Source organism: Cyanistes caeruleus, chromosome 1, assembly GCF_971803275.1.
Source record: "Cyanistes caeruleus chromosome 1, bCyaCae1.hap1.1, whole genome shotgun sequence".
Lineage (NCBI taxonomy): Eukaryota > Metazoa > Chordata > Aves > Passeriformes > Paridae > Cyanistes > Cyanistes caeruleus.
This window is the reverse complement of record NC_141701.1, coordinates 10,512,715-10,525,074: the sequence shown is the minus strand read 5'-3', so window position 1 is coordinate 10,525,074 and position 12,360 is coordinate 10,512,715. Positions and strand designations below refer to the sequence as shown.

General features: G+C 41.5%; 1 long non-coding RNA gene across 2 annotated transcripts in view; it reads left to right on the top strand.

The window, feature by feature from the left end:
- Positions 1–12,360, top strand: part of LOC147655297 (uncharacterized) — a 127,588-nt gene that overhangs the window by 67,221 nt on the left and 48,007 nt on the right. The window lies entirely within an intron of this gene.

Below are 12,360 nucleotides of genomic sequence, written 5' to 3'. Positions count from 1 at the left end.
GAAATTAGACCCATGAAATTCATGGTTCAGCAATTAAAGGGAAGCAATATGATATTTTTCACATATACTGAAAAACCTCTATGTTCCACTGAAACAACACTCAAAATTTGGTTTTTGAGACCTTGGTGTCAAAATACTCAGAAAACTGCAAGGACTTTTTGAGGTGCAGGAAAGCTAGTCTGTGTGGCCATCTTCAGCAGGTCCCCCTATGGCATCAAGTTCAGCTCTAAATCCAAAAATGCCCATGATTCATGGTTATTTGGACTTACTTTTTTCAGCTGAAGATACTTAAAAAGAAAAGAAAGACATAAAGCAATACAGGAAAAGCTGAAGCCATGAAGCCAGCAGGTACAATCAGGCAAAGCATGAACCCAAACTAGCTATTACAAGAAGAATCAAAAATTGCACTGGTGAGCACATTAAACTGAGTCACATATCTTCATATTTTATAGTAGAAGAAGAAATTAACATGATAGGTTTTGGTCTCACTCCATTTGTAATACCTAAGAAGTATTTTAAAAGCTTCAGTGAAGATTGATGACCTGTTTTTGTCTATTTATTGTTATACAGGGTAAATTTTCTTAAATGAGTAAGACGCAATCTTCTCAAAAGCAGATTTAATCCTGTTCTCTGAAGATATAGGCTTTAGGAACTCCATCTTCCTCTCCATCAAATGTATGCACAGATGCAGCTTCCTCCTTTTTCTCTGGTTCCCTTTTCAAGTGAGATACCTGGCTGATGGATCACAATGTAACTCCAACCATCTGAAATCACAGTAAAGCTTGAAATAAACTCTATTTGAGCTGATTGCTATTTTGTGCTTTCTCATTGGACTCCAGCATTCCTGTCTTGTAGCACCCCAGACTTGGGCCCTTCAGAACTCTCCTGGAGCCCTGGCTCAGTCTGGGGCTTTGCAGGGGAGTTGGATCAACACAGAATGGAGCTGCTCCAGCTCTCAGCCCAATATGTCACAGGTTTTGCCCAATTAGTTTGGGAGGATGCAGTGGCCCCATCTCCCAGAGCAAGCTGTATGCTACAGACCATGGAGCCAGTGGGTCTCTACATGCAACCAGAGTATTTTGATGGCTCAGAGGCAGCAGAATGGGACCTCTTACTGGCTGCTTTCTGATTGTAAAAACATAGCTCCCACTAGAAGTGGGGATGTTTAGAATAAGCTGATAATTTAGAATAAGCAGGCACAGAGAAACATTCAGGATCTGAAAAGAAACCTGACTCGTATTTACAACTGCTATTGCAGTCAGCTGAACAAATAAAAAAAAAAATCTGTTTAAGCTTAATAAACAGGATGTAACTTGTTAAGCCTTAAAAAAATACATAAGCAAGCCAGTCTTTTGAATTCTATTTCTGTCTTAGCTACTGTCTTGCTCAGTGACCTTGGCATGCAATTTCCCCCCCTTGTCTCTCTGTTCTGCCTCCCACCACTTTTCTTTCTTGCCTATTTATGTTTTCTTTTGCTCTCAGTATTCAAGTTTATTTGTTCTGTCAATTGAATCCATTCTATTATTCAGGGAAGAGTGTACTCTAAAGCATTTTGTCATCCAAAACATTCCCTAGAATATCAAAATTGAAAGTAATGGAAAGTAAATAAACATTCACAAGCCATTATTTCCACATGGAGCTAGAACCTTATTATACCTGGCTGCCTGACAAGTCTGTCAGTCAGTAACACTTATTTCTCCTCACAGTTGGCTGTGCCACAATGGTCCTCTGAGTTCATTTTTCCAAACCCTAAATGAATGTACATCCTCTGCAGTGCCTTGTACTCACATTAAAGTTTCACATTTAAAATGACCAGAAGGTCTTCAGATGGTCCCAGTCTGCATCCTGTGTGCAGCAGTCTGGGATCTTTGTGTTTATAAAGCCAGAAACCCCAGCACAGGGCAGGGGGGCACCTAAATGAATTGTTCCTATAGGACACATTTCAGAGGAGAGTCTGAAATGTTGCCTCTGCAGCTCAGAGTTTCCACCACTAATATTTTGTGATTCGCAGTCCAAGGCTGTTTCCTAAAGATGTAGGATTACGTGATCAGGCTGAGTACCAAGGAAATGAATCACTTTCCCCTTTTGAGAAGCAGCTGCCCTGTGGGGGGAAGAAGAGGTCATGGCTGTCTTCTGCATTGTTCAGTGCTCAGACACAGGGAGATCTGCATTCAGCTCACTTCAGCCCGACTTTTTAGGGTCCTGAGCACCAGGATATTCCTACTCACCGTCCTTGCAAAGGTAGCGGTGTGCAGAAAAAAAGGGAGAGATTCACAGGGCCAGAAGCAAAGAGAGAATGACAGAGGATATCCCCGTGGCTTAGAGCTGGGTGCTTTTTTTTTTTGGGCAAAAATGGTGCATTCTGGTCTGTGTTGCTAAAACATCTCAAGTGCTGTCTAGGAAGAGATATTACACACAATTAATATCTGAATTATCTCCCTTTTCTTAAAGGCTTAAAGCCTAAAATATACTTTTTACTATTATTTCTAGTTTTGTTTGGGCTTTTTTTGGGGGGGGGGGGGTGGGCAGGGAGAGGCCATTTTTGGTTTTTTTAAACAAGTAGCTCTAAAATCAGAGCTCATATTTTGTTCTCAGTACCAGGTTCTCAATATGTCTGAGCAGTGACCCATTTAGCTCTCAGTTCTTGAATACAGGCAAAACTTACACTTGCAGTAGAGCACCCAGCCAGAGCAACTCAGAAGAATCTGATGGTATCTTAAGTGTTCTACTGACAAAAACATATGTTTCCATGATGCCTCAGGCAAAGAAGTGATCAGCCAGGGTTTTGTGGTGTCAGCACCATAATTCTATTGACAATGTACTTTAGGTTCCTTATTTTTTCAGTGTCTGATAATCTAGTACATTCAGCTATTGCTTCTCCAAGTGGCTGTGGCAGATCAGGGTAGTGAGTTCTGTCAAGACACAGGACACAGTCAGGGACATGAGATGAAAGGCTGTGGATAGGCCCAAAAATTTTCATTCCCATGTAAGATCTTTAGAATTTAAAGATTTTAGATGCCTGATGGGGTATGGTCAGTATGAGAGGACCCAGCCCAGCTTTCTTTTCCTCTGATATCAGACTTGGCTTGTTTCAAGCTGACCTAGATGCAGAGCACACCAGGTAGTCTGGTTGCAATTCTATTTAGAATGAGGTAAATAAATTAGCTATATCTTGTATCTGAATTAAAACTGATTCTTCTTCTCTTTTTCTAGTTTTTTAATATGTAAAAAGGTTAAGGATTTCACTGTTGGGAGTTTGTGACACAGGGAGAGGCAGGGATACTGCTGGTGGATGAAAAATACTCATCAGCTTGGAAAGGATACTGGGAAAAATATTCAGAGTAGAGTGCTCCTGCAGTCACATTCCCCAAGTCACATTCCCCAAACCACTCTCTGCTTTCCTGAAGTCTCCTGACACCTTTCCATTGAGCTGAGATGGGTTTCTGTCAGGTCGACCAAGCAAAAAAAAGTTTTCAAGTTGTTGTGTACCTCTAAGATAGAAGGAATATACACAAGTATCTATCAATGAAAATTTCATCCACCAAAAACTAGTTAATTATTTAGTTACTCTAGTTTTGCCCATAGCTCCATCAGAAAATCTGGTAATCAAGTTCACTACCCTTGTCTGTTGCCATAGAGGGACAGCAGAAATCCATACATCTAGTGTAAACTGCTACTCTACTATCTTAGCTTATTTTATCAAATATTTTCCCATGCAACGGGATGAAATCTGCAATATTTTATACAATGGAGCAGTTCTCTACAAGAATGATTTAGGTTTGACAGATAGGACACCTCTAGCTCTCAGCTCAGTGACATGATCTGCATTAATCCATCATGACACAGATGTAAATCTTCAGAGTTACAATGCTAATAGTGAGGACTAAATCCTCTGCAACAAAACTGGAGAGAAGTAGAGAATCAATATCAAGAACAGAGTCTGAAAAAAAGGCTCAAGGGAGACCTTACTGCTATCTACAACTACCTGAAGGAGATAGCAAGGTGGGGGTTCATCTTTTTCCCCAAGAAATGAGAGATAGGACAAAAGGAAGTGGCTTCAAGTTGCACCAGGGGAGGTTTATATCAGGGAAAATTTTGTCATGGAAAGGGTTTTCAAGAATTGGAGCAGGCTGCCCAGGGGCATGGTGGAGACACCCTCCCTGCAGGTGTTTAAAAGATGTGTACATGTGGCACTTGAGGACGTGGTTTAGTGCTGGTTTGGCTCAATGACATTAAGGGTCCTTCCCAGCCTAAATAATTCTGTGGGTCTGTGATTTTAGCCATATCAAATTACACCAGCTGTGGATGCATCCCTGTATTGCTTTCTTGTACCTTGTAAGCTGCATTCCTGAAAATCCTTGCCCATGCACTGGTTAGGCTGGTGGGATGGATGTGGCTGATAGCTGTTAGCTCCTGCCATATGGATCACAACTGGAGGTTCCACAGCTCTCTAATGATCTGTCTTAGCAACAGCCTGCCTGAAAAGATGAAGAAATGGAATCTCCCTGTATTTGCCATGCTAAGCTTTGTGTTGGCAAACACTTGCTAACATGTCACCAGCTTTGAAAATACATGGTTTATTTATATGTTAATTACTGCAACACTTTGGGGAAAATATTTGTTGATACAAGAGCTATGTAAATAGTCAAGTGTTGAGAGGCATTGCCATTTAAAACCTAATGATTTATAGCCAATTAGAATCAAGAAAAGTATACAATATGAAGGATCTCTCCTTGCTTATGGCTTATTCCAGTCCCACAGAGAACTCTGTTGATTTCACACAATCACAGAACTGATAGGGTTGGAAGGGACCTCTGGGGATCATGCAGTGCAACCCCTCTGCCTGGGTAGGGTCATCTAGAGCAGGTTACACAGGAATGCATCCAGATGGAATTTGAACATATGCAGAGAGGGAGACTCCATAACCTCTGAGCAGCCTGTTCCAGGGCTCTGCTACCCTCAGTGTAAGGAAGCTTTTTCTCATATTGGGATGGATCTTCTTGTGTTTTAGTTTATAGTTATTGCTCTTCATGCTGTCTGTGGGCACCACTAAAAAAAGTTTCACCACCCTCTTGGCACCCTCCTTTGAGATATTTATATGCAATAATGAGACTCCTCTCAGTCTTCAGACTAAACAGTTCCAGCTCCTGCAGTCTTTCCTTGTAAGAGAGAAGCTCCAGTCCCTTAATCATCTATGTGGCCTACACTGGACCCTCTCCAGAAGTTCCTTGTCTTTATTGTACTGAGGGGCCCACAGCTGGACACAGCACACCAGATGTGTCCCACTAGGGCTGATAGAGGGGCAGGATCACCTCCCTTGACCTGCTGGTCACACCTTGAACACCCTTGGCCCTCCTGGCTGCAAGGACTGACTGCCAGCTGGCAGCTGGCTTGTCACCCACTGGGGCCTCCAGGTCCTTCTTTGCAGAGTGTTCTCTAGTGAGTCAGCCTGCACTGATACTTGGGGTTATTCCTGCCTGGGTGCAGGACCCAGTATAGATCCCTGGGGAATGGCCACCAGCTGGATCCTACTGATCACAGCTCTCTGAGCTCCGCCTTTCCGCCAGGTCTTCATCCACCTCACTGTCCCTTCATTTAGCCCACATTCCCTGAGCTTATCTACAAGGATGTTATGGGAGACATATGGATGCTAACTATGAATCAGGGAGCACAGTGCTGTGGAATAGCAGGCCACATAACTTTCTCAGTCTTGCCTGAGAAAGTGGCCTGGGAAGTCATAAGGAGGAAATAAGACAATCCTCAGAGATAGAAGACAGCCTTGCAGGTGCTGTTTGTCAGTTTCTTGTTTTCTTGCAAGAGAAGGTCAAGGGGTGGTGTACCCCACTGACCAGTGATGGTGATGTGTTAGTTTACTAACCAATAAGAGTTTTACCTTTCTGTACTTTGGTCTATAAAAGAAGATCTGAGGTAATAAACCTTAAGAGAAGGAACTCTCCTGTTCAACTCACAAGAGAGTCTGTGTCGTTCTTCTCGCCGTTCCCAAAAGGGACAGAGACAGAATCAAAAGCCTTGCTGAAGTCGAGGCAGACAACACTCCTGACAATATTTCAAGATGATTTCTGTGAGTTGTAAGTCAGTCTTTAACTGTTTCTCATGTAAACTTTCATAAAATCCCACACTCCCTTCCCTGAATTGGTGCCCTGCTCTGAGACACTGCACTACATTTGAACTCCAGAGGTCACTTGTGGGTGACAGCAGGGAGTGGAGGGAGTGCAAATGTCGCTGGAAGCAATGTCAGTAGGAAAGCACATCTCATCCTTCCTCAGACCCAGGGCCTCATCTGGATATGGAGAGGGGCTGGTTTGAAGGTGTCGTGCCTTCTGTGAAACAGGAGCCTGAGGCCTTCACAGCTATGATGATTAATACTACCTCAACACTGTTTGTAAGAAAAGTCTGGCATTTCTGCTGTCTGAAACAGTCTCTGGGCAACTTGTGAAACTTGCTGCTCTGAAGTCTCCTTATTAGCTGTCGATAGAAACTTTTCTCTTCAGACCAGCCACATCCCACACTTCTTGTAGAAACCTGGGTAATGACATATTAGACTCCACAGCCAAATTTCTAGGTCATAAAATACTTCACAGGGAAAATTGTTCTGTCAATGTATTGAATTTTCATAGCATGGCCATTAGCAATACTATTTACCTTGAGGGCAAACAACAAAAGAAACAGTTCTCTGGGATCCACTTGGCTGTAGCAAACAGCAGGTTGTTTGTAAAGTCGTTTACAAACTCCTGGTTTTGTGTGTGAATAGTATTACAGGGTTGTGATGATCGAAAATGAGACATGCATTTTTTCTGCATTGATGGCCCAGAAGCTGCTGAACACCACACCCTTTCTGTGGGCAGAAAGTTGCTTCTTATGCAATCAACATTGTTATCCAGTTCTTCAAAACTACAAAATATTGAGACCTGAGCATCCCAGAGATTCCCAGCTACCAAAATCACATATTTTGCTATGTGTCCTATTCACTTAAGGAATTAGAGTGGGCAAGATAAGAAATAACAATACAATCTTTAGTAGGTATCTCCTATATCTCTGCATGTGAAGAAATGGATTAGCTGACATGAATGGGAAAAATATCACATGATACCATCTGATAAATGTTTCAGGTATCAGTTATGGTCATTCTCTCTTCTAGAGAATATATAGAAGGAGTGGGTGGCATGAAGGGCCAAAGGATGTATTTTCACTGCCCTTTTAGCCACTTGTCTCTCCGTCCACAATAAAAGCAGTATAAAGGTTGCTGTTAAATATTCCTTTCAAGTCAGAGACACAATGGCTCAGATGTTCTAGAAGGGATGTCATTGCTCCGCTGAGCTCAAATTAAGGGCAGAAAAGTAGACAGCTCAAGGCTGATATGTTTGGCTTCATTCCCTGCTGTAGAGTATCAAAAGCCCAGTGGCTTGGGTTTTTATGGCAGTGATTGCTGCACAACAATCAAATAATTTAAAACCAAAACCACTCGTAGACTAAAATAATAAACTTTGTCATTTAGAGACTGCTCCTTCCTGGTAACAGTGGATGATCCTGTGAATATAAATATCATCATGGATTTTCATTTACATTACTACTACAATCTCTAAAGAGATTTTGCGGTGCCTGAATTGGAGGGGAGGAGGAGGAAGATTATGTTTAATACACAATTCACAGTGAAAAAATAGGAAAGTAAAGTTTTGAAACCCTAACCAAGAGACAGAAAAGGTGGCTGGATTTGGAAATATATCCAACCCTCAGATCAGCACCACTGTCAAGAAACATAAGCTACTCAGTTCTGGAAACAGCAGTGGGAGAAGGACTCTGCCTTGATGTGGTTCAGCCCCTGATCATTATCTGCTCAGTTTAAACAGGGGACAATCCTGTGTTCATAAACAAAACTATCCTATAACCTGTATACTCTTCTCAGAAGTCACAGAAAAGCACAGCCTTCAGGAAACCACACAGGTTTAATAGATGAGTCGCTTAAGTGTCAATATTCTTAGCTCCACCCAAAAAAAAAGCCTTTCATGGTGATGTTTGCAGATTACCCCACATCCTGTTTTAAGACAGAACACCTGTGCAAAATAGGCGGGTTTTATTTTTAACCAGCTAGCTCTGATTAACCTGTTACTGCTATTATTTCTGCCACCTGCAGTGCCTTGGTTGTTGCCTAAAAAAAGCATCTAGAAGTGAGCAAAGTCTTAGGTGTCTGTGTGTCAGGTGCTTCAAATGTGTTGGGTTTCTGGCCTTGGTACTGCCCTTGGTGTTGCACGTACATCTGTTGCATGATGTGTTCCTGTTTTCAGGAGCAGCCCTTTCTGTATCCCCTGTTCAGCAATGGACATCCAAAGGCCTCGCATCCCAGAACAGTGATTGATTTTCCTTCTAGGAAAGTGGAGGGAAATAAAAGTTTTGTAGCTAGGTACAACTCCATAATATACCACCTCCCTTACAGCAGCTGTCGATAGTTGAAAGCTAAGGAGACCCTGCAGAAGATGGAAATTACAACTGCTGGATACATTTTCCATACGCATTCCATTGTCCAAAGAAAGCAATTTTTTTTGACTGGTTACAAAACTCTCAAGGGTCCCATAATCAAACAGTGTCCAGAAGTTTCCCTTAGACAATTTAATTCAATTTTTCAACAGGTTAAATGTCTGGGCTCTACAGGGTCCCACATGCCAAATTCATTTGTCAAGAGTTGGCTCTATCAATTCCACATGAGTGATTTCTCATCTTTCCTTTACATTAGCAAGTAACATCTTCCTCCAGTCTGCCCCTCCTGTTCTTGGGTTGAGACTGACAGAGCAAAGCTTCACACCAGCACTACGTGGTGATATTTTGTTTCTTTCTTCTACCTGCTGATACTGTTTCCAAAAATCCTTGAGAAGAAATAACTGTGGAAAAAAGCATCAGCCTTCCTAATACTCCAGACAGACTCTGGTGAATCATCACCATCATGGGCTCCATCAAGAATTGTGTATCTGGAACTGAATTTCTTCTTTTGTCAGGTTCAAAGCAGAAGGGTTGATGTCTGTGGGTTGAGAAGTATTTGAAGAAAGGTCAGCATAGCATCTGTGGGAGTGCTGGTGCCCCCTGTGCAGTGGTGCTTGGTTTGGATATAAAGGCTCTGGGAACAAGGACAGAGGACTCTGCAGCCTTTTATTTTCTTATCCACTGTAATAATACTTTTTCCTGGCTTGCTTTACAAGGCTCTTTTGTCCCTCAAAATTCCCAGAGAGCATATACTTCATGTTTGTCCACATTTGGTGTTTGAGGAGTAATGGGAAGGCAACATGTGCGGGTACAGTTGGCACATGTGCAGGAACAGCTTTTTTGCAGCATTTGCTTCACAAGGAAGGTGGTCTTGGTCATCAAATGAATCAGTTTGAACAGCACTGAAGTGCTTCTGCTGGTCAATTATGAAAATGCAACAGAGAGTGAGAGAAGAGCAACGGGATGTGAAAAATTGAACTTCACTTATGGTGAAGCTGAGGCTTTTCAGCTGATCGAGATGTTAAACCAAGTTACTTCCGCAGTCAAAATGAGGACACACCCAGGCTGAGAACAAAACAAACTTGTTTTGGTTACTGCTCTCTTCCTTTCACTTTTCAGACACTCCAGCCTGTCCCCATTGTCCCAGTTAGGGTTGTGTCCTTGCCTGGAGAGACAGGACCTTTTTTTGGCAGTTGTTTCTACTATCTGGCTGGCTTCATAAGGAGCAAAGATGCTATCAGTGAACTGCAATAAGATCTCTGCATCAGTTCCCTCACGTTATAAGATAGCAGTATACAGGGCTCTTCTCAGTTTTCTTTTTTTAATTGGCAGAGTTATTACTTATATGAAACCAACTTTTTTTTAAGCTTGCTCAGTGAATGGCACAGGAACAAACACCAGACAATGCCCTATAATGACCTTTCTAGTTGCTATTGTCTAACTATGTCCTGAAAATATTTCTCTGGCAAATGTCCTTTTCTCTCTTCAGATAGTTTAGAAGCAGATTGAGCCCAGGCTCACACACAACGTTGAAGAAGATATTTTTCAAGCAACTTTTCCTCCTTTGTGCCCTTGGGCACAGTCTGGAATAATCTCACACCTGAAGACGGGTGATTTACCTAGAGAATCTGGATTCTCAACTCCAACTCATGTGCCAGATACTTTTGAAAATGTTACCAGAATCTGCTCTGCTTGAGCCATGGTGCACGTTGTGCCCTGCAGACATTGCAGTGCACACCTGGGAGGAAGTCATTGGACCATTTTAAAGTCCAGTGACACCATAGAGCAGGGATGAAGGAGTGAAGGCCTCCCTCTGTGCCTGAGCCTTACAAATACTTCTGTGAATTATTCTGGAAGATTTTGGAACATCTGAGAGATTTATTATGTTGATATTCTATATATCTATATTAACAATTTTATCTATATATATACAATGTATTAACAGGGGATAATACTTTAAAATGTCCAACTTCTAGAATTGGCTTGATCAGCATTCTGTATGAAGTCTGAAGGCCCTACAGACAGATGCCATCCACTCTGACTTTCAGCTGGCAAAGCTTGGCAAAACTTCTACTATCATCTTTTAGAACATGGAAGATTGATTCTCTACTTTACATTCAGTTTTTGTTTTGGCATTGAAGAAAAATGAAGAGGCAGCTTGGTTTATTTAAAGAAAGTATATCAGGTATGCTGTAAGGCCTAATTAGGTTTTTCCCTTGACTTGAATCATTCTCCCCACGGTGTGGACTGGGAGCATAAGATTTATGCAGAACCTGTGATTTGTGTATACATTCTTTTTGTCTTGAGTTTTCTGTTACTGCTTCCCCTCACTCCCTTAACAAGATGATTTTTAAAGAGTTTCATTGTAAGAGTAGAATTTAAACCAGTATAGAAGGATGAAGTAAACCAAGCACAGTTCTTTGTGGCACATTGAAGAACTATTCCCTAATGGAAAGCAGACGGGTTTTCTTTTTCCTCCAACAATAAAAAATTCCCACTTTTCTCCCTGTGGAACACAAGCTACTGGATTTTAATATCATTACTCATCTGTCTAGTGTAAGTGCTTGAAGAACAAGATGCATATAGGATTGCACTCCTAATTAAATACTTACAGCTCTCTCAAATTGTCTTTTCTCTTGTGAACCTTGCATGCATGCAAGTCATGAGGCTTTGCATTGGTGCAGGTTTATTTGACACCTGTGTGGTTTTTACTGGCACTTATAAATGGCAAAATCCCGGGGGACCTCTCATGCCTTTTTCTTGGATTCAACACCTGTGAATCCTGAGCTTAATCCAAATTGGAAATCGTGTAGGCTGTATTCCTAGCTGTATAATATTGATATGTCTATATTGACTCCTGCAGAGAAGTGCTGATTTCCATCAGTTGAGGATATGTGGAGGTTGGAGGGTGCCCATCTGTTCAGCAGCCAGCACGGGCTGTTCTCATCAGCGATCCCTGCTTACAGTGTTTGAATTCTGACCCATCAGTCAGTGTCCCCAGGGTGATAAGTCTGACACAGGATAGATTCAGTGGCTGCAGACTGTTTGTTTTAATAAAGTTTTGTTTTCTTTGCTTGGCTCTTTTTGAGACAATTAGAGTTTAAATTACCTCTCATCTTCCAGGTCAGCCATCAGTAATAGAAGTATTCCAGTAAAGCAAAGGGGAGAAGATTACATGCTGGCTTCCTTCTGCAGACTTGTAGGGGGAAGAAATTTAAGGTTTTAATTTCCAGACCTGCCTACAGGATGCTCATAATTTTTACAAACCACAAGTTTTGACTATCTTTCTATTTCCCATTCTACTCAGAAAAAAGATGAACATTAAAGCAAAGCTGAAGAATGTAATCAAAATGGGATTTATGTCCTGAGATGTCTTTAAACGTCCTTGTAGTATTTAAATAAAGTTGAAATTATCTTTGTTATTTGTGCCAAGCAGTATCATTTCTTTGGCATATCCTGTCCTATGAAATGGGAAGTGGTTTTGCAGACTTCCTTATATAGGGCCTCCCTTTAAAATAGTTTGGGGTATTTTTTTCTTCTTTAACTGTGATAAGAGAATCTAGACTCTGTTTACATTCTTCAGCTCTCTGCCTTTTTATCTTCGAGTGAAGCTCTGTTTTTCTTTGAAAGGTAAAAATGTCATCCTTAGATGAGAATAGCATTGTGCTAAGACATCTGATCAGACAATATTTTACTGCCAGTAAATCAAACGAAAGTATGAACTCTGCACTTGGCAAAAAAGATTCATACCTCACGAGCAGCAGCTGAAGAAAAACCTACCATGGCACAGTAGGGTCAATTAAAACACAGGGATTCTGGCAGAAAATCAGGATGCTGCAAAATAAGCAGTCTTGGGACTAGATGCAA